Raw genomic sequence first — 20,404 nt, forward strand, 5'->3', positions numbered from 1 at the left:
TGGAAGGGCGCTGAGGCTGCCCTGAATTTGGTGAGAAAAGAGATCTCAACCAGCATCCACCTCTGCCGTGGACACAGGATCCGAGCAGTGGCTTGGAACGCTCTGAGAGCCAGGAGGTGCCTGCTGAGTCGGTTGCAGGCAACCGCCTGTTGCTGCGTGACATCGGGGTTCTTGCTTAACCTGTGAACCCCCATCTCTATAAACTGATGGAAAGCTATCTACGATCTAGGATTCTTATGAAGAGTAAACGAAGTAGTGTGTGCAGAGCACCTGGGGCCCAATATATACTATGTCTCTCCTCACCTTCTAAGGTGTCCTCATGTCAGACACCTTTTCTTTGTGTCTGTATCAGTGGGTTTACCATTCAGTCCCTCCTTCATGCAGATGCAGATCCGTCTGGGACTAAGTACAGAAGCATCCTCCAGAGGTGACCCATCCTGGGTGTGGCACAATTTCTCTGGCATTGACTTTCGGGTGTGCCTCTGGTTGGAATTCTGCAGGGACAGGTTTTCAGTTTATAAAGATTTCAGGTGGTTTTGCTGTGAGCCCGTGAGCTGATTTTACCCACTACACACTACACACACACACACACACACAACACACACAACACACACACATCACACACACACACACATACCCCTTACTGGAGGTCAGGGAGAGGGGAGCAGAGCAGAACTCTGCCACCACCCCACCTCCCACCCAGGACAGCTGCATAAAGCAAGGTGTCATGGAAATCTTTCCCGTTTACTTCAGAGAAACCATCTCAATCCAAGTTCAGAGTGGCCCTTCCCTCCTCGTATCAACACCAGGTGCTGGACTAAGCACTTTAACTGCATCTTTTCATGTCTCACAGCAAGCCTATGAGACTGGCGGTTTATCACACCTAACTCTCAGAGAAGGAACAGGACACAAAGAAGCTCTAACATGAGCTGACAGCATCTGCACCAGAGCTGACCCCGGTCTACACAGCAGGGCCTCCGCTCTCCCCGCAGGTGAGACCCGCTCCACCCGCCCCCTGCAAGTCGTCTGACGCCATACAAGTGTCGGAGAAGCTTCCCCCTCCAAGAGCACTGGCAGCCGCGCCTTCCCTCCACCTCAAGTACCCCCCAAAGGCAGGAGGAAAGCCCACCGCACTGATCTGCTCATAGAGTCTCCCAACTCTGACGGGCAGGTCATCCTTCTCCCCACCTTCCGAAGAGCCCAGAAAAGAATCTCTGCTGCAGGGCAGGCCGGAAGGCTTCTGCCATCAGGGGAGCCAGAGCAGAGCTGATTCATGGACAGGTGTGAGCAGAGCCTGGGGAAGGCATGGGGATGGGAGGCTGGTGAGCAAGAAGCGGCTTCTCCCGGCTTCTCCCCTGCCCTGCCCTGCCCGTGACCCAGCTCCTCCTCTGCAGAACCAGCGGGAGGGGACAGACACCACCTTCAGCTCCAGAAAGAGATCAGATGCCGTTCTTCTGGAGCTCCCAGTCCAAAAGGAGGCTCCAGAGACTCAATGGCCACCCTCACACCAACAGCTCATATTTGAGCAGCCTGTGACCTTTTTTTAGGCCATTTCATGATACAAGTCCACAGTTTTGACTAACCAACTGCTACCCCTCTGTCTTTATGTGTCTCCCCTACCAGCCCAGCAAGCCTTTGTTGATTGAATCCCTTGGTGGGAATTCATGAGACCCTCCCAGGGGCCTGGGAGGTAGTCAGGGCTACAAATCTAGGCTTCCAGATGGTAGGAAGGGAACTGACATTCGTTAGGGATAGGGTGCTAGGCTTAGCAAATGAAAGCATAGGGTTCCCAATTAAATTTGAACTTCAGCTAAACAGCAAGTAAGTTTTTCAGTATAAGGGTGTCTTATGGGTATTTGGGATATACCTACCCTAAGGGCAACCCACTCCAGTATTCTTGCCTGGAAAATCCCATGGACAGTGGAACCTGGTAGCCTATAGTTTCATGGAGTTGCAAAGAGTCGGACACGACTGAGCGACTTCACTTTATCCTTAACAAATTCTTCTGTATATCTCAAATTCAGATTTACCCAGCATCCTGTATTTTGTTGAATAACCCTAGCTAGAGGCCCAGTATACACCAGATGTCGTCTCTACCTTCTCTCATTTGAGCCTCATACAGTCCTGGGAAGGAGCGATTAGTAAGTTATATTGACCTCACTGTATGGATAACAAAAAGGATCCTCAGGGAGATAACCTGATTTGCTTAATATACCTCAGTCCAGAAAAAGGGGGTAAAGACTAGAGCCTTGAGTCCCTGACCTGCCAGGGCAAGGCTGCTTCCTCTACAATTTAGGAGGCCGGGGGTTGCAGAGCGGAGAAGGGCTTGGGGGATTCCACATCATTATGGTCAGAGACAATGGATTCTGGAGGAGACTCAATTCTCAGAGCATAGTCCAGGCACCTGGGCCAAGTCCACCAGGTCTCCTGGGGGCAACACCACGCAGGTGGGCAGGACGGGCCCGCGGCACTTGCCAGCACAGTTCACAATTAGTGCCTTTGCACCCAAGTCTTTTAGGGTCACGTGTGGAATGCCTGCATGCTACAGGCATAACAACCCAATACCAACAACACTGACAACAATAACTGCCATAATAGGCACCAGGGGCTTCCTGGTGGCTCAGATGGTAAAGAATCTACCTACAATGCAGGAGACCTGGGTTTGTTCCCTGGGTCAGGAAGATCCCCTGGAGAAGGGAATGGCAACCCACTCCAGTATTCTTGCCTGGAGAATTCCAAGGACAGAAGAGCCTGGTGGGCTACAGTCCATGGGGTCACAAAGAGTCGGACACGACTGAGAGACTAACATTTTCAATATGTACCAGGCACTGTGATAACTCTTTATATCCATTACTCCTTTTAATCCTCCCACCACCAAAGAAACAATAATTGTATTACTATTACTGACAACCACCAACTGTTTCGTGTTACTGCGTGCCGGGGCCATACAGGGACTTTGTGTTATCACCCCATTTAATACAAATAACAACCCTATAGTTATCCACATTTCAGATGAGGATCAGAGAAGTTAAAGGCCAAGATCACACACATAGCTGTCGGAATTCAAACCCAGATTTAACCTGAAGCCCGTGTACTTTCCACTGCCCGACACTGGCCCTCTTACCAAGGGAGCTTGTCCATGTGGAAGGTCCCCAGACAGAACACAATGCTAGTTGCAGCCAGCTCTTCCACACTCCTCCTCCACCCAGATAAAGGAATCCATATCAAAACACAGCCTCACTTCCCCTCAGGGTCAATCCGTCCTAGAATAAAAACTTCAAAACAAAGTCTGGGCCCTATAATGCCTCTGGCTGATCAATTATCCTTGGGAGTGCCTCTGTGATCCCCACAGTTCCTGGCCTCTTCCTCCATAAACCTGCCTTAGAGAGTGCCTATTGTGGTCTGGTTTGTACCTTTCTGTTGAGGTCAATTTCACCTCCATGCCCTTTGACCTAATTCAATTAATGAACTAAACATTATGACTGAGTTACCCATCAGGTTCCTAAAAATGAGAAGCCAAAGTGTCAGTCTTCCCAAATTAATTTATGGCTTCATTAATCCCATTCAAAAATCAAACAGGACTTTTTGGTAAAACCTCACAAATTTGGAAAAACAAATGGCCAGGGAAAACCAGGGCTTCCCTGGTGGCTCAGATGGTAAAGAATCCTCCTGCAATGTGGGAGACCTGGGTTCAATCCCTGGGTTGAGAAGATCCCCTAGGGGAGGGAACAGCTAACCACCCCAGTATTCTTGCCTGGAGAATCCCCATGGACAGAGGAGCCTGGCGGGCTACAGTCCATCGGGTCCCAAAGAGTCGGACATGACTGAGTGACTTTCACTTTCTTCTCTTAGGGAAAACCAAAAAAAATTTTAAAGGGAAAAATAGTAATAATTGGGAACTGGTTCATCTTCATTTTAGCACTCCTTATTAAAATATCAAGTATATGCAAGTTATAAGCAAACATATTAGCAGGGACAAATTAAGAATCCAGAAACAAACTTTATACAAAGAACCTGACAAAGGACACACCTCAAATAAAAGGCTAATGGATAGATTACTTTTAAAAGATTCTGAGAAATAATACAGTGGAAAAAGGACAGTCTTTTCAACAGATAGTGTTGGAATAACCAGACATCCACATGAAAAGGAAAAAATCTAGACAAAGATCTTACATTCTTCACAACTCAAAACAAATCAAAAATGCAAAACTATAAAATTCCTAAAAGATAACAGGAGAAAATCTAGGTGACCTTGGGCACGGCAATGATTTTTTAGACACAACACCACCGGCACAGTTCATGAAATACCTGATGATAATTTGGACTTTACAAAAATTAAAAATCACACAATGAAAATGACACTGTCAAGATAGTAAAAAGAAAAGCCACAGCCTGGAACAAAATGCTTGCAAAAGACATATTTAATGAAGGACTGGGAATCTAAAATACACAAAGAACTCTTAAACCTCAACAACGAGAAAATGAGCAACTTGATTTAAAAACTGGCTAAAGCTCTGAACAGACACTTTATCAAAGAAGATAGAAGATATACAGAAGGCAAGTAAGACTATTAAAAGATGCTCAACAACAACGAAAGGATGGGGGGACTTCCCTTGTGGTCCAGGGGCTAAGACTCCGGGTTCCCAATGCAGGGGGGCCCAAATTTGATCCCTGGTCAGAGACCTCACATGCTGCAACAAAGACCCAGCACAGCCAAATATGTATATGCTGCTAAGTTGCGTCAGTCGGGTCTGACTCTGTGCGAGCCCATATATATATGAAAGATGCTCAACACCATATGCCATTAGGGAAATGCAAGTGAAAACAGCAATGAGATGCCACTATACACCTAACAGAATGACTGGAAACCAGAACACTGACAGCGCCAAAGGCTGACGAGGATGTAGGGCAATGAGAACGCTCTTCCCTTCTGATGGGACTGCAAATAACTACAGTCCTTTTGGAAGGCCGTTTGATGGTTTCTTACAAAACTAGACATACTCTCCTCTCACCTTAAGATCCAGCAGTTTCGCTGCTTGGTATTTACCCGAATGAGGTAAAAACTTATGTCACTACAAAAACCTGCACGTGGATAGTACAGCAGCTTCTTTATAATTGCCCAAACTTGGAAGCAACCAAGATTTTCCTGCAGGAGAATGGATAAATAAACTGGTATATAATGGTCAATACAATGAAATATTTTTCAACACTAAAAAAAAAAAAACCACAACAACAAGCTACCAAGACCTGAAAAAAATATAGAGGAAAGTTAAATGCACATTGCTAAGTGAAAGAAGCCAATATGAGACGGCTGCAAATGGGATGATTCCAACCTCAGTATAGGATTCCAGCCGTACGATGACATCTTGGAAAAGGAAAAGCTATGGAGACAATAAAAAGATCCGTGGTTGCCAGGGGTTGGGGATGGGGAGGGGTGAATAGGTGGAGCGCAGAGGATTTTCAGAGCAGTGAAACCACTGTGCAGGATGCTATAAAGGTGGACACGTGTCATTACACATTTGTCAAAACCCGTAGAACCTACAACACCAAAAATGAACCCTAATATAAACTATCGGAGAAGGCACAGGCACCCCACTCCAGTACTCTTGCCTGGAAAATCCCATGGGTGGAGGAGCCTCGTAGGCTGCAGTCCATGGGGTCGCTAAGAGTCGGACACGACTGAGCGACTTCACTTTCACTTTTCACTTTCATTCCTTGGAGAAGGAAATGGCAACCCACTCCGGTGTTCTTGCCTGGAGAATCCCAGAGACAGCGGACCCCCATCTGTGGGCTTGCCCAGAGTCTGACACGACTGAAGCGATTTAGCAGCAGCAGCAGCAATATAAACTATGGACTTTGGATTATAATGCGTCAATGTAGGTTCACCGATTGTAACAAATGTACAACTCTGGTAGGGGATTTTGATAGTGAAGGAGGCTGGGGGTAGGGGGGTGAGGGGGGAAATAAGGCTACTCTGTATTTTCTGCTCAATTTTGCTGTAAATCCAAAACTGCTCTAAAATATAAAGTCAATTTTTTTTTTCTTAAAGTCATGGGGAAATGGAAACTTGGAAAAATATTTAGAACACCATGTCATTTCACACTGAAAAAAATTTTAAGTTAAAATGTGAAAAAAAAAAATTTGACACCAAGTATAAGAAAATATGGTTACTTCATCTTATACCTGGATAGGGAAAGACTACATAAGCATAACATCAACAAAATAAATTATAAAGAAAATGATCAATTAATTTAACTACTAAGAAGGCTGAGCGCCAAAGAATTGATGCTTTTGAACTGTGGTGTTGGAGAAGACTCTGGAGAGTTCCTTGGACAGCAAGGAGACCAAGCCAGTCAATCCTAAAGGAAATCAATCTTGAATATTCATTGGAAGGACTGATGCTGAAGCTGAAACTCCAATATTTTGGCCACCTGATGCAAAGAACTGATTCACTGGAAAAGACCCTGATGCTGGGAAAGATTGAAGGCAGGAGGAGAAGGGGACGACAGAGGATGAGATGGTTGGATGGCATCACCGACTCAATGGACATGAGTTTGAGCAAGCTCTGGGAGATGGTGAAGGACAGGGAAGCCTGGTGTGCTGCAGTCCATGGGGTTAGAAAGAGTCAGACACAACTGAGCAACTGAACAACAACAATTAAACAACTTAAAGTGAAAGTGTTAGTCACTCAGTTGTGTCCGACTCTCTGTGACCCCATGGACTATAGCCCTCCAGGCTCCTCTGTCCATGGAATTCTCCAGACAAGAATACTGAATGGGTTGCCATTGCCTTCTCCAGGGGATCTTCCTGACTCAGGCATTGAATCCAGGTCTCTTGCATTCCAGGCAGATTCTTTAATGTCTGAGCCACCAGGGAAACCCAAACAACTTAAAACTCAAAACTCTTACTATTAACTCAAATTTTAAAAATATTACTATGACAAAATATTACTATATCTGTAATAGTTAATTAAAAGTTAAGCAGCAGTACTTCAACAGAAAAATGCATATGATATGACTAAAGAATTTACAGAAGTATCTTCTTTAGTGGCTAATCTGTAAAAAATGAAATTCAAATAAAAATAGCAATGGAATATCATTTACTCCCATTAATTTAGCAAATATTATCCAGAGTAAGAATACTCAATATTGATAAGGGTGTGATAAACAAAGCTATTCAAATCATTTCTCAGAAATGATTTAACAATACATATCTAGGGCTTTAAAAATGTTCATACCTTTGATCTAGTAATTTCACTCCAAGAAAATAATCTGAAATATGAACAAACATTGTGCACAAAAAAGTTCATCACAGCACTACTTATAATACTAAAAATTTAGAAAAAATGTAAATGCCTAACAATAGAGGAGCCTGGTGGGCTGCAGTCTATGGGGTCGCGAAGAGTCAGACACGACTGAGCGACTTCACTTTCACTTTTCTCTTTCATGCATTGGAGAAGGAAATGGCAACCCACTCCAGTGTTCTTGCCTGGAGAATCCCAGGGACGGCGGAGCCTGGTGGGCTGCCGTCTATGGGGTCGCACAGAGTCGGACATGACTGAAGCGACTTAGCAGCAGCAGCAGCAACAATAGAGGAACTGTTATTACTTTACAATGATTAAAGTATTTATGAATAGTTTTCCCCCAAGAAAAACTGTTATTTTGATGATAAAAATAGTCTGTGTTCATCATAATTCCAAACACTAAAAATGATAAGCAAAAAAACAACAACTATGCCAAATTCTATCGTCAACAGGCAATCACTACTAACAGTCTAACAAATTATCTTACAGACATCTTACTAGGCATATAATTTTACAAAATGGAATCACGATATCCATTTTTTTCAAATGCTTATTCCACTGAGTCTCTAACAGACATTTTTACATAATAATAAATACAGACATATATTGGGGCCATTAATTTGAATGGCCATATTGTATTCCAGAATACAACTAATTTCCTACTGGTGGACATTTCCTACATTTTTGGCTATTACAAAAATGTAGGAAATATCACAAGGAGCACACTCATGCAATCACCTTTACACATATGCCCAATATCTCCTTAGACACAATCAGAAACCAGCCTTAAAGAATATGCCCGTCCTAATAATAACACATACTGTCAAGCTCCCCTCCAGAAAGTCTGAACCAATTACACTCCCAGCAAGAGTTTCAAAAGCCCCGGCCCCACCACTGATACTGTCCCTCTTTGCAGTTGCCACCAGCTACCACAAACAAGGACTATCTGTGTTGCTTTAATTAGTATTCTTTTAATTATGAGTGAGAATGAACACATTTTCATATATTTACTTCTCATTTGCTTTTAATCTTTTGTGAACTGCTGTTTATATCCTTTGCTCATTTTTAAAGGCCTTGCCTTATTAATATGAATTTGTAAATGTCCTTTGTATCTTAGAGATATTGGCTCATTGTCATAATTGCTGCAAACATATTTCCTTCATTTGTCATTTGTTTTTCAACTTTATTATTCTTAATCTTCAAACTGTTTTATTTCATTGTATGTACCTGAATCTATAAAATATTCCTCTATCATTTCCCTTTGGTATCTTACCTTCTGCATTTCAGGACAATAAAAATAGTTACCCATATTTTAGTATTTTATGGTTGATTTTTAATCTTTGAATTTTTAGTATTTACAATTTATTTTGGTGTAAAAATTAAAGTAAGGATCAAGCTTTATGGTGTTTCTGCTAGGTAGCTGTCAAGGGTTTGAAATGCCACCTTTATCATATACATATAAACATTGTCCTAGTTTGTTAGGGCTGCCATAACAAGCAGCAGACTGAATGGCTTAAACAACAGAAATTTCTTTTCTTTTTTTTTTTTAACACCAAAAACACCTTGTATTGGAGTACAGCCGATGAACAGTGTTGTGGTACTTTCAGATGAACAGCGGAGGGACACAGCCGTACATATCCCTGTGTCCATTCTCCCCCAAACCCCCATCCCATTCAGGATGGCACGTAACAAGAAACCCATTCTCTTATAGTTCAAAAGCCAGAAGTCTGAGACCGAGGCGCCAGCAGCGCTGACCTCTCCTGAGTCCTCTCCCCTCGGCTTTGGACAGCGGTCTTCCTGCATTTTCACACGGTCTCCTGTGCACAAGGTCTGTGTCCCAATCTGCTCTTACACTGACACCAATCATATCGGGTTAAAGTCAACCTAACAGCTTCATATTAACGCAATGGCCTCTTTAAAGACACTCCAGTATCTCAAATCCATCACATCCTGAGATCCTGGGGGCTAGGACTTTTACTTATGGATGCTGGGGGTACTTAACTCAGCCCACAGCACACACACACACTCCGGACTGCGCTTTCTTGTTTCATTGATCTGTCTGTTCCAGGATTGATATCATACACTTAGTTGCTATAGCCTTATAATACCTTCTAACCCACTCCAGTATTCTTGCCTGGAGAATCCCCATGGACAGAATATCCTGGCGGGCTACATTCCACGGGTTCACAAAGAGTCAGACATGGCTGAGTGACTCAGCACAGGACAGCACGGCACCTTTTAGTACTAAGTGGGCAAGTACCTCCTCGTGACTTGCCTTTTCCAGAATTATCCTGGCCATTTTCTTATTGTTCCTCTCCCACTATGCGTTTCAGAATTCATTTGGAATCACCTGGGATTTTTATAGAGATCACATAGGATTTACAGATTGGCTTAAGAATGTGCGTCTTTCCACGTGTCCTCACCTTATTTCTCTCAGCAGAGTTTTGTACACATTTTATTCTATTTTGTTAGGGGTTTAGTTACATGTATTCCTAGGTATTTCATTTTCTTGATTCTTTTATAAGTAGAATATCTTTTCCATTACATTTTCTAATTGGTCGATGCTGAAATATAAGAAACCATTCATTTTATATATATTTAACTTGTACTTGTAAACTACAGGGAATGCTATTACTTCCAAAAGCTTTTTAATGATTCTCTTGGTAAACAATCATATCTTCAAATGAAGACAATTTTGCCTTCTTCTCTCCAATATTTAGACTTGTTTCATTGTCTTGCTCACTATATTGACATGCACTTTTAAACAAGGAGAAAAGGGTGCCATTAATTTTTCTTTGACTCTAATAGAACTGTGTCCAATCAAGGGTATTACTGTTAATTTCAGATTTTTTTAAATCATGTGAATTTTCATATGACTTTTCAGTATCAAAATGATCATATAAAGTGCTCACATAAGACTGAGTAGCAGATTTCCTAATATTCTTTATCTCTGCATTCCTGAAATGAAATTCACTTGCTCACGCTACATTTCTTCAAGCAGACTGATGGATCTTATACCCAATATTTTATGATAGTTTCCATCAATGTTTATAAATAAGACTGAAATGCAAAATATGTATGTTCCCCATGTGCTATCATTTCTACCTAGTACAATTAAAGTCTGTGCTATGATTTTTGTTTGGGAAAACGCATATTCTTTGTTTGCCTATATGTGCAGGGCAGAAAACAAAGGCAACAACATGGTAGGGTAATAATGGTAACACTGGTTACCTTAAGGGGGAATTATTAAAGTGTTTTCCTTCACTTTTCTATAACAATTGAGCATCATATTTATAACAAGATGTTTTAAATATATGCCACTAAAAAAGAGCGGGTGAAAGTGTATTAGCAGTTATCTCTGGAAGGGGGAATGAAACATGATTTTTATCTTCTCTGTCCTGCTATGAATCTGTCTATCCATCAGTATTTCCCCTTTCTGTCCATGCCCTGACCCTGCTGATTAAAAAATACAAATATACACAGTTACATTATTACTTTCTTTTTTTAAGAAACTATGATGAACTTAGGACTTCTCAAATTATAGTAAACCAATGCAAATAGATGCAAACTCTCCTCAGGATAAAATGAATAGGAAATTACATGGCTATTAAGCAGGGTCTAATTAGAGAAGGCTCTCAGCTATGACTATCCTATTTTGGTAACTGGAGTCAGGTATGAGCTACATCTCTGCTTATATGAAAGCAGATGATTTGTCTGGGATCTCAGCAAAACGAGGAAGTTTTGCTCCTTTAGGAAGTTAGCATCTTAGCTTGAGTGGTACAAGAGGGACTTTAAACTGCTTACAGCCTCACAAACCAAACCTTCAGTCTCACACAAGGCACCAGCGCATGGCTATTGGCATCCTTCTTCCAAATAAGCCTAAGCACTCCACCCACTTTGACTAGTGTTCTTAAACTGTCTTTTAAAAAAATGTCTGGGGATGTCCCTGGTGGTCCAGTGATTAAGACTAGACCTTCCAGTGCAGGGGGTATAGATCTGATCCCTGGTGGGGAAGTTAAGATTTCCACATGCTCACAGCCAAAAAAAAAAAAAAACCACCCACAAAACATAAACAATATTGTTACAAATTAAATAAAGACTTTTTAAAACATGGTCCACATAAAACATCACTGGGATTTATGAGGGAAGATGCCCCACTCTGTCGCCCCGTGGCTGCCTCGGGCCGTTTCGCCTTCCCAGCCCAGGTCCCAACACTGCAGCACAGACAGGGCGGCACAGACAGACAGAAGCCCGTCGGCGCTCTGAGTCACAAAGCAGGGGACAGTGGTTACACAGCAAGAGATAACTAGATGCTTACTCTAGGTTATTGGAAAACAAGCTATCTCGCAACTGCTCAGGATAAAGGATTCCCCACAGCACTGCGGAACTTCCACAGGGACCACGAGAGCCAGATAAGCCACAAGGCCGCACGCATCCTGCTAAACAGCCGCACCCCGGGAAGCAGGGGTTCAGCTCTGACTCCTTACGTAAGAGCCCAACAGTGGGTCCCCATTCATCATCGGGCTTCTCAGAGATCAGTGGTGAAGGCACAAATCTGGTGAAAGTTTTCAAAAAATAAAATAAAAGATTTACATCATCCTGCCAAAAAAAAAAAAAAAAAAAAGATCAGAGTTGTGAGTCTTGGAAAAGTTTCATATTGCCTTCATGCAGTGATCAGGTTAGCCCTCGACTGAAGGCAAGAGCAGGGCCTGGACCAGTGGGGGCTCTGGCTCCTGAGGACACTTCATCAGCCCACCAGTGGCTACCCTGACTGTTAAAGGAGAAAAATTAATCATTCAATCAACAGCGGAATTCAGTTTCCAAGCAGTTACCTTACATGTATGCCCATCTCCCGCCTTCCAAGTGCTTTTGTAAACCTTGCTTCCTTGGATCCGAAGGACAGCTTACAACAGAGATGGCAGATACCACCGTTCCTGATAAAAACAGCCTCCAATCCACGCATGGCTGCTGTGTGCCCAGTACTGGCCCAAGAACATCAAAACCCTTGTATCATTTATCCTTACAACAACCCTCTGAGCTTAGAACAATTGGTTTTTGTTTTGTGGGCTTGTTTTTTGCTTCGGGGGTTTTATTTATTTATTTATTTGTGGCTGTGCTGGGTCTTCCTTGCTGCCCACCGGCTTCTCCTAGTTGCAGAGATCAGGGGCTACTTTCTAGTCGCAATGCTCGGGCTTCTCGTCGTGGCGGCTTCTCGATGCAGACCACAGACTCCAGGCATGCAGGTTCAGTGTCTTTGAGCAGGGGCTCAGCAGCCCTGTGGCGTGTGGAATCTTCTAGATTCCTAGGGTGCCAACCCACGTCCCCTGCTTTGGCAAGTCAGACTCTAAACCACGGGACCACCAGGGAAGTCCCAGCCAGGAACAGTTGTCATCCCCAGTTTACAGCTAAGAGAACAAAGGACTTGAAGAAGTTAAGGAAATGCAAATTCAGGTAAACACTTATGTCCCCAGTTTCTGAAGGAAGGAATTGAGGCCTTAGTAAAGTTGAATGACTCTGCAAGGTCACAAGGTTTGTAATAGTACAGACTGACTCTCAACCACAGGTCCACCTGATTTCAAAGACCACGATCTTAACCGTTGGCCGCCCACTCTCCTGGGGTCATCGTTAAGTTACCACGGGGATGGGAAGCCTCCGGTCAGCAGTCAGCGTGGCAGAAGAAGCCTCACCATTCCTGTGTAGGCACCATGCCGCTTCCCAGTTAGAACCATCACTGCCGATTCTGAGACTTTGGGGGAGAGTTTTTACATTTTTTCCTGTGAAAAGTTTCCCTTGGGAAAAGTCAGAACCATCACCTTCCCCCACCAAAACGGTCTGACTCCAAGGGGCCCGTTGCTGCTTCCTCTGTGAGGCTGCCTGACTTCATGAGTGGATTTAAGAACAGCCCCCCCCAGAGGCCAAACCAGCGTCGCAAAGTGCCAGGGGCGCTGGCATGTAGCTGAGAGAACCCGTGGGAGCAACCCAGGCCATGCTGTGGCCAGTAAGCCCCAAAACGAGGCTGCAGCAGCAGGGAGCCGTGCCCCGGCCTCACCCCCCGAACGGGGAGGCTTTGCTTGCCGTCCTTCCAGCTGGCTGGTGGGGGCCGGCCACCTGAGTCACCCAGAAGGGGCTCAGTGGCCTGGGCTTACCACGTTCCCCCCTCAGATGTGTCCAGAAATGCCTCCACCTACAGCTTGCAAGGAACCCTGGGCCAGATGTTCTGGAAGGCCTCCCAAAGCCAGAGTCAGCATTTCTTTCTTCCGCAGGCTCAAACGGATGACAGACAACAGTGACGCCAATGTGGAACGCGCTAAGCTGGGATGAAAGACAGGAAGCAGCTCAGCGGGGACAGATCTCGTGATAATGGCAACTCAAGGATAAAACAAGCCCACCCCCAGGGGTCCGCCGCTCCTACTCCAGCTGTGACCGCCGTGCAAAGGGAGGCGGGCCAGAGCCCCTGGAAGAACACATGCACTCTTGGTTGGCCAGGCTTTGGGACCGGGGACCCGAGACGCAACTTCACCACTCTGTTGTGGCAAGTGGATCCGTATCTGAAGGACTTTGATCGTCCCTTTTTCTCCCCAGGCAGGAACTGAGGGTAGAGGGACCTTAGAGGGGTCACCTGGGCACCCAGAGCAGGGGAAGACACAACAGGTGAACACGGTCCAGCCCCAAGTCTTTCTGGCATTTCATCTCCTCCTCTGAGGGCTAAGTCAGTATATTTGTTTCAGCAACAGGCCTAAAGTTACATTTGCGTAAATAAAGTGGGACCAAGCTACTGCAGTTGGAGAAGGAAATGGCACCCCACTCCAGTCCTCTTGCCTGGAAAATCCCACGATGGAGGAGCCTGGTAGGTTGCAGTCCATGGGGTCACGAAGAGTCGGACACGACTGAAGTGAGTTAGCAGCAGCAGCAGCAGCAGCAAGCTACTGCAGGGGAAAAAATATCTCAAGCTTTTCTAGAACGAAAAAGAAGTTTGAACTTGCTTCTGGCAGTAAACCTACAGGAGAGAAACTCTCCACACTCAGTCCTCCCACTCAAGAGTGCTGGTGGGGCCATGGCCAGGTTAAGATCCCAAAACAGATCCCTTCAACCTTGGCTATGTGTTAACTTAACCAGGGGAGCTTTAATAAATTCTGATATCCAAGCTCACTATTGGATAGTGACTATTAAACCTCAATCTCAGGGGTAAGGCCTCAGCATTGGTTATTTTTAGAGAAGCCTCCCTTCCCCATCCTCACCCCTTCCTTGTGTGCAGCCAGGGTTAAGAACTGCTGGCCTGAAGGCTAAGAAGGAAGAAGCCTCAGCAACCTGGAGTGCCTGCAGCAGCCACTATAATGTTCAGACACAAAATACGTCAGCAGCATCCCCAGGCTACAGACCCCAACTTATGAAATCATGCCCAGGGGTATGGTTAGTTTCATGTTGTTTTCCTCTCCATCCACCCCTCTAGGCTACTCCAAGAGTGCACAAGCAGTGCTGGTAGATGTCTGTTGTTTTTGGAAACAAACATCTCCATGTCTCTTTGTGGGCAGTGCTACTGTCCATCAAGGTCCTCAGCTCCTGGCTGAGGAAGCGGCATGCATGCGAGCTCAGTCACCTAGTCGTGTCTGACTCTTTGTGATCCCATGGACTGTAACCCGCCGGGCTCCTCTGTCCATGGGATTCTCCAGGCAAGAATACTGGAGTGGGTTGCCATGCCCTCCTCGAGGGGATCCTCCCAACCCAGAAATCAAACTCGCGGCTCTTGCGTCTCCTGAACTGGCAGGAGGGTTCTTTACCATTGCATCACCTGGGAAGCCCCAAGCGAGGGGCAGATGACCCAAACTAAGATGATCCAGCCCTCTCTCCCCAAAATCTGACTTTTGGGTGGGGTAACAAAGGAGCAGAAAATGACTGGAGCTGAGTTGTGCTGGTATCAGCCTAGGAATAACTAAGAGTGTCCTGGTGTTGTCTTGCTGCCTAAGACCCAGACTTTTCTTCAAGTCTGTGAGCTGCCCCCAGAATCTAACAAGTGCCTATTTGCTTTAGTTAGGCAGAACTGGCTTCTATTGCTCACAATCAAAGAACCCTAATTGACAACTTCATTGATCAGAGCAGGTGAGGTTATGCTCGATAAAGCTCCATGCCATCCCAGTCCACAGGGGCCCTGCTCTGTCACCCCATCCCTGGCACCCCAGCTGATGGGGAGCCATCCCTGTAATACTGCCAGTCACTACGGCAGAGTTTCCCTCAGAGGATCTCACACTGTCTATTAGACACTGGCCTTGGGTGACATGTGCCAGGGCCCACGGCTCAGTAGCCAGAACCAATCAGAATTCCCATGGCTCCACCCAGCAACTAAGTGGAATCCCATAGTGCAAACAGCACTAACGGTCTTTAGCTCCTCTAATCCAACAGCTCAAATATACTGAAGACAATCTGCCAAATCATTATTTCAGTACATTTTTCAGGTCTAGCTTGGAGAACCGACCATGATTCAAAACAATGTTCCCATGAGAAATTAGGTGCCAAGTTCTAAGTAGTTGACTTGTAAAAGAAGGTGGATTCTTGACTGGAAAATCCCATGGACAGACAGAGAGGTCTGGCAGACTACAGTCTATGGAGTCCCAAAAGAGTCAAACACATCTTAGCCACTGTCAGGAAGCAGTTAACAGGAGGCTTCCTGTGTGCTGTTTTGGATCTGTCAGGAATTCTCTGTTCCTTATTAATTCCTGAATATTCAGGAATTAAGAGGAGAGGCAACCCTCTCCCAGGGGCTGAGGAATCCAGGCATTTCCTTCACTAGTTTTTCTATACGGTGATAAGTACCCTCTTCCTTTTTATGAACCATATGGTAAAAGTGACTATTTACAACCCTCTCTCTTTCATATGGATGACCTCATGTTTCCTTGTAAGTTTTGATTTTATCTCTGCTGAAAATAGCTATCTTGTAAGACAATATAAATACCTACACAATGTTAAATAAAACACATTTGCTCCATCAGAGCTTTGGTCCCCGTGTCTTGCTTTCTCTCTCTCTCTCTCCCTCGCTCTCTCAGGCTATTTCTTTGGAGCGCAGAGGCTCTCTGAGTTCACTTTCTTGCCCAGGCTTCTAAGACCCTCTCAAGAAGGCGCTCTGCACCTTCACCCCATTGAGAGGGTGCCTGAGGCCTCCATGAACAGAGCAAGCCCTGTGTCAGGGACTTTATTGGCTTTCTGCGTAAACCAAGGGATATCAGCCTCTTTCTCTCTCCTTTACTTTCTTATCGGTCGACTCTGGACCACCAGGTTCCGGTCCATTAAAGGACCTCAACAAGCCACTAACCAACAACAACAACAAAAGGTGGAACACAATCTGCTGGTAAGTTTGGCTTCCTGCTTCTCAGGTTGCTCAGTGCTAAAGCAGGAGACTTGGGTTCGATCCCTGGCTCAGGAAGACACCCTGGAGAAGGAAATGGCAACCCACTCTGGTATTCTTGCTTGGGAAATCCATGGACAGAGGAGCCTGGCAGGCTGCAGACCATGAGGTTGCAAAGTCTCACACACTAAGCGACTAGGCACAGCACAGCACAGCAATCAACAGCAGTGGCAACAATACTTACATAATTCTTTAAGAAACAAGACCCCAGAATTTGGTAGACTGGACTGGATTACTCAACCATAGCCATGACAAACAGGGCTGGCTAATTCATTTGTGGGACCCACTTGTGGGTTCCCATGTTCAGCACCAAAGAATTGATGCTTTTGAACTGTGGTGTTGGAGAAGACTCTTGAGAGTCCCTTGGACTGCAAGGAGATCTAACCAGTCCATCCTAAAGGAGATCAGTCCTGGGTGTTCACTGGAAGGACTGATGTTGAAGCTGAAACTCCAATACTTTGGCTACCTCATGTGAAGAACTGACATTTGAAAAGACCCCGATACTGGGAAAGATTGAGCGCAGGAGGAGAAGGGGATGACAGAAGATGAGATGGTTGGATGGCATCACCAACTGAATGGACATGAGTTTGGGTAAACTAGGGGAGTTGATGATGGACAGGGAGGCCTGGCGTGCTGTGGTTCATGGGGTCACAAAGAGTCAGGCACGACTGAGTGACTGAACTGAACTGTGCTTGTTCAAATAGCAAGAGAAAGTGTCATTAAATGTACTAAAATATAAAGCTTTTTCCTTTCTTCCCTGGATGTTTTATTTGCTAGTTAATGTTATCAGAAAAGATAAGGTAAACTTTTAAAGTATCAGCATGAATTTTACTGTTTACAGTGTGCAAAGCCTGTTTTAAATGCAAACACAGGCGCCTTGGACAAAACCCCCATTTCAGAGTTGGTACCGGCATAGGTCTGGTGTTCATCACAGAACCGCGGCAATGCTGCAGGTCACTCACCCAACTAATCTTAATTTTCCTTCTTTAATATAGAGCAGAGTGCCAGCCCGGCCACCGTCATCTGACTGACAAGTAAGGAGCGGTGGCATGGAGGGTTCTGTCTCCATTTCCTTCCACAGTGTTGTTGTCAGAGAAAGCAGTCGGCTCACCAGGAGACAAACAGGACTGAGACAGGATAACCAGCGTGTTCCTTGCCCTCTTTCTGCTTTCCAAGCAGGTTCTGATGCAGACGGCTTCTCAGGAGGTGGGAGCCTCTGCAGACCCCGGCAGAGATGGGTCACGCTCACCCAGCCGTGGCTCGCCTCTCACCCAGCGTGCATGCGTGGCGCGCCGGTCCACAGGCGCCCGGGACCCTGCGGAAACGTGCGACAGGCTCTTGCAGGGCACGGGCGCGCTCCGTGCTCCCTTTGGACTTCCCTACAAAGCAGACGTTCAAAGAAAAAAATTATTAGCGATTTTGAGAACGGTGACGGCAGAGCGTCAAAGCAGAGGCCCCTTCTGAACATGGGTCCCTGCGATGGCACAGCGCACGCCCAGGGAGCCTGCCCTGTGACGCCACCGCCTTCCGCCTTCGCTCTGCCATGAAACCAGCGAAGCCCGTGTTCAGCGATTCTGAGCCAGTATCCTAACAGCTACGAAGAGGGCCTGAACGGTAGGGCCTGCCGCTATTCTTTTCAGGCCACAGATGTTTACTGAGCAGCTATTATGTGCCAGGCACTGTTTTAGGTGATGGAGATAAGACAGTAAACGCAAAGGAAAAGCCCTGACCTCAAGAAGCTGACTTCCAGCGGGAGAGACAACAAACAAAATGTGTAAACAAAATCAAATAGTCTGTTGGTTGGTAGCTAAGGAAGGAAAAAATAAACCAGGGAAGGGGCAGGAAGGATGGGATTGAGGGTGTGGATACTTAACGTTTTACAGCCGTTTACTGCAGCAGTGAAGAACAGAGAAAATATTACAGGAGAAAGCTGATGGGGAATTGGCAGGTGCTGGCTGTCACAGACAGGAAAGGTTTTCTGAGGAGGCGCTGGGCTGTGCTCACGCAGACCCCATCCCCAAAGCCCCACCCGCCCCACCCAGCCTTGGGCAGGAAACCTGCACAGGGAGCTTCCTGCCACCTCCAGCCAAGCTGATCTAGTCTGTGCAAGTGTGAAGTGAGGTTCATTAAAAGACTGTTTCCCTGAATGCAACAGCTGGACAGAGGATGAGCTCTTATAGCCTCAAGAAAGTTTCAGTTCAGTTCAGTTCAGGCGCTCAGTCGTGTCCGACTCTTTGCGACCCCAAGAATCGCAGCATGCCAGGCCTCCCTGTCCATCACCAACTCCCCGAGTTCATTCAGATTCACGTCCATCAAGTCAGTGATGCCATCCAGCCATCTCATCCTCTGTTATCCCCTTCTCCTCCTGCCCCCAATCCCCCCCAGCATCAGGGTCTTTTCCAATGAGTCAACTCTTCGCGTGAGGTGGCCAAAGTACGGGAGTTTCAGCTTTAGCATCATTCCTTACAAAGAAATCCCAGGGCTGATCTCCTTCAGAATGGACTCGTTGGATCTCCTTGCAGTCCAAGGGACTCTCAAGAGTCTTCTCCAACACCACAGTTCAAACGCATCGATTCTTTGGTGCTCAGCTTTCTTCACAGTCCAACTCTCACATCCATACATGACCACAGGAAAAACCATAGCCTTGACGAGACAGACCTTTGTCGGCAGAGTAATGTCTCTGCTTTTGAATATGCTATCTAGGTTGGTCATAACTTTTCTTCCAAGGAGTAAGCGTCTTTTAATTTCATGGCTGCAGTCACCATCTGCAATGATTTTGGAGCCCAAAAAAATAAAGTCTGACACCGTTTCCACTGTTTCCCCATCTATTTCCCATGAAGTGATGGGACCAGATGCCATGATCTTCGTTTTCTGAATGTTAAGCTTTAAGCCAACTTTTTCACTCTCCTCTTTCACTTTCATCAAGAGGCTTTTGAGTTCCTCTTCACTTTCTGCCATAAGGGTGGTGTCATCTGCATATCTGAGTTTATTGACATTTCTCCCGGCAATCTTGATTCCAGCTTGTGTTTCTTCCAGCCCAGCGTTTCTCATGATGTACTCTGCATATAAGGTAAATAAGTAGGGTGACAATATACAGCCTTGACGTACCCCTTTTCCTATTTGGAACCAGTCTGTTGTTCCATGTCCAGTTCTAACTGTTGCTTCCTGACCTGCATACAGGTTTCTCAAGAGGCAGGTCAGGTGGTCTGGTATTCCCATCTCTTTCAGAATTTTCCATAGTTTATTGTGATCCGCACCGTCAAAGGCTTTGGCATAGTCAATAAAGCAGAAATAGATGTTTTTCTGGAACTCTCTTGCTTTTTCCATGATCCAGTGGATGTTGGCAATTTGATCTTTGGTTCCTCTGCCTTTTCTAAAACCAGCTTGAATATCTGGAAGTTCACAGTTCACGTATTGCTGAAGCCTGGTTTGAAGAATTTTGAGTATTACTTTACTAGCGTGTGAGATGAGTGCAATTGTGCAGTAGTTTGAGCATTCTTTGGCATTGCCTTTCTTTGGAATTGGAATGAAAACTGACCTTTTCCAGTCCTGTGGCCACTGCTGAGTTTTCCAAATTTGCTGGCATATTGAGTGCAGCACTTTCACAGCATCATCTTTCAGGATTTGAAATAGCTCAACTGGAATTCCATCACCTCCACTAGCTTTGTTTGTAGTGATCCTTTCTAAGGCCCACTTGACTTCAC

At 45.4% G+C, this 20,404-nt stretch overlaps 1 protein-coding gene across 2 annotated transcripts in view; it reads right to left on the reverse strand.

Annotated features, from left to right (window-relative positions):
* PLEKHF2 (pleckstrin homology and FYVE domain containing 2) overlaps positions 1-20,404 on the reverse strand; it is a 105,232-nt gene that overhangs the window by 45,612 nt on the left and 39,216 nt on the right. For both annotated transcript variants that reach the window (XR_009595092.1, XR_009595093.1), the window contains one exon: positions 304-18,079. The gene's annotated coding sequence lies outside the window, so the exon portion shown is untranslated. The remainder of the gene's footprint in view (positions 1-303; positions 18,080-20,404) is intronic.

The sequence above is a fragment of the Ovis aries genome, chromosome 9, assembly GCF_016772045.2.
Source record: "Ovis aries strain OAR_USU_Benz2616 breed Rambouillet chromosome 9, ARS-UI_Ramb_v3.0, whole genome shotgun sequence".
Taxonomy (NCBI): Eukaryota; Metazoa; Chordata; class Mammalia; order Artiodactyla; family Bovidae; genus Ovis; species Ovis aries.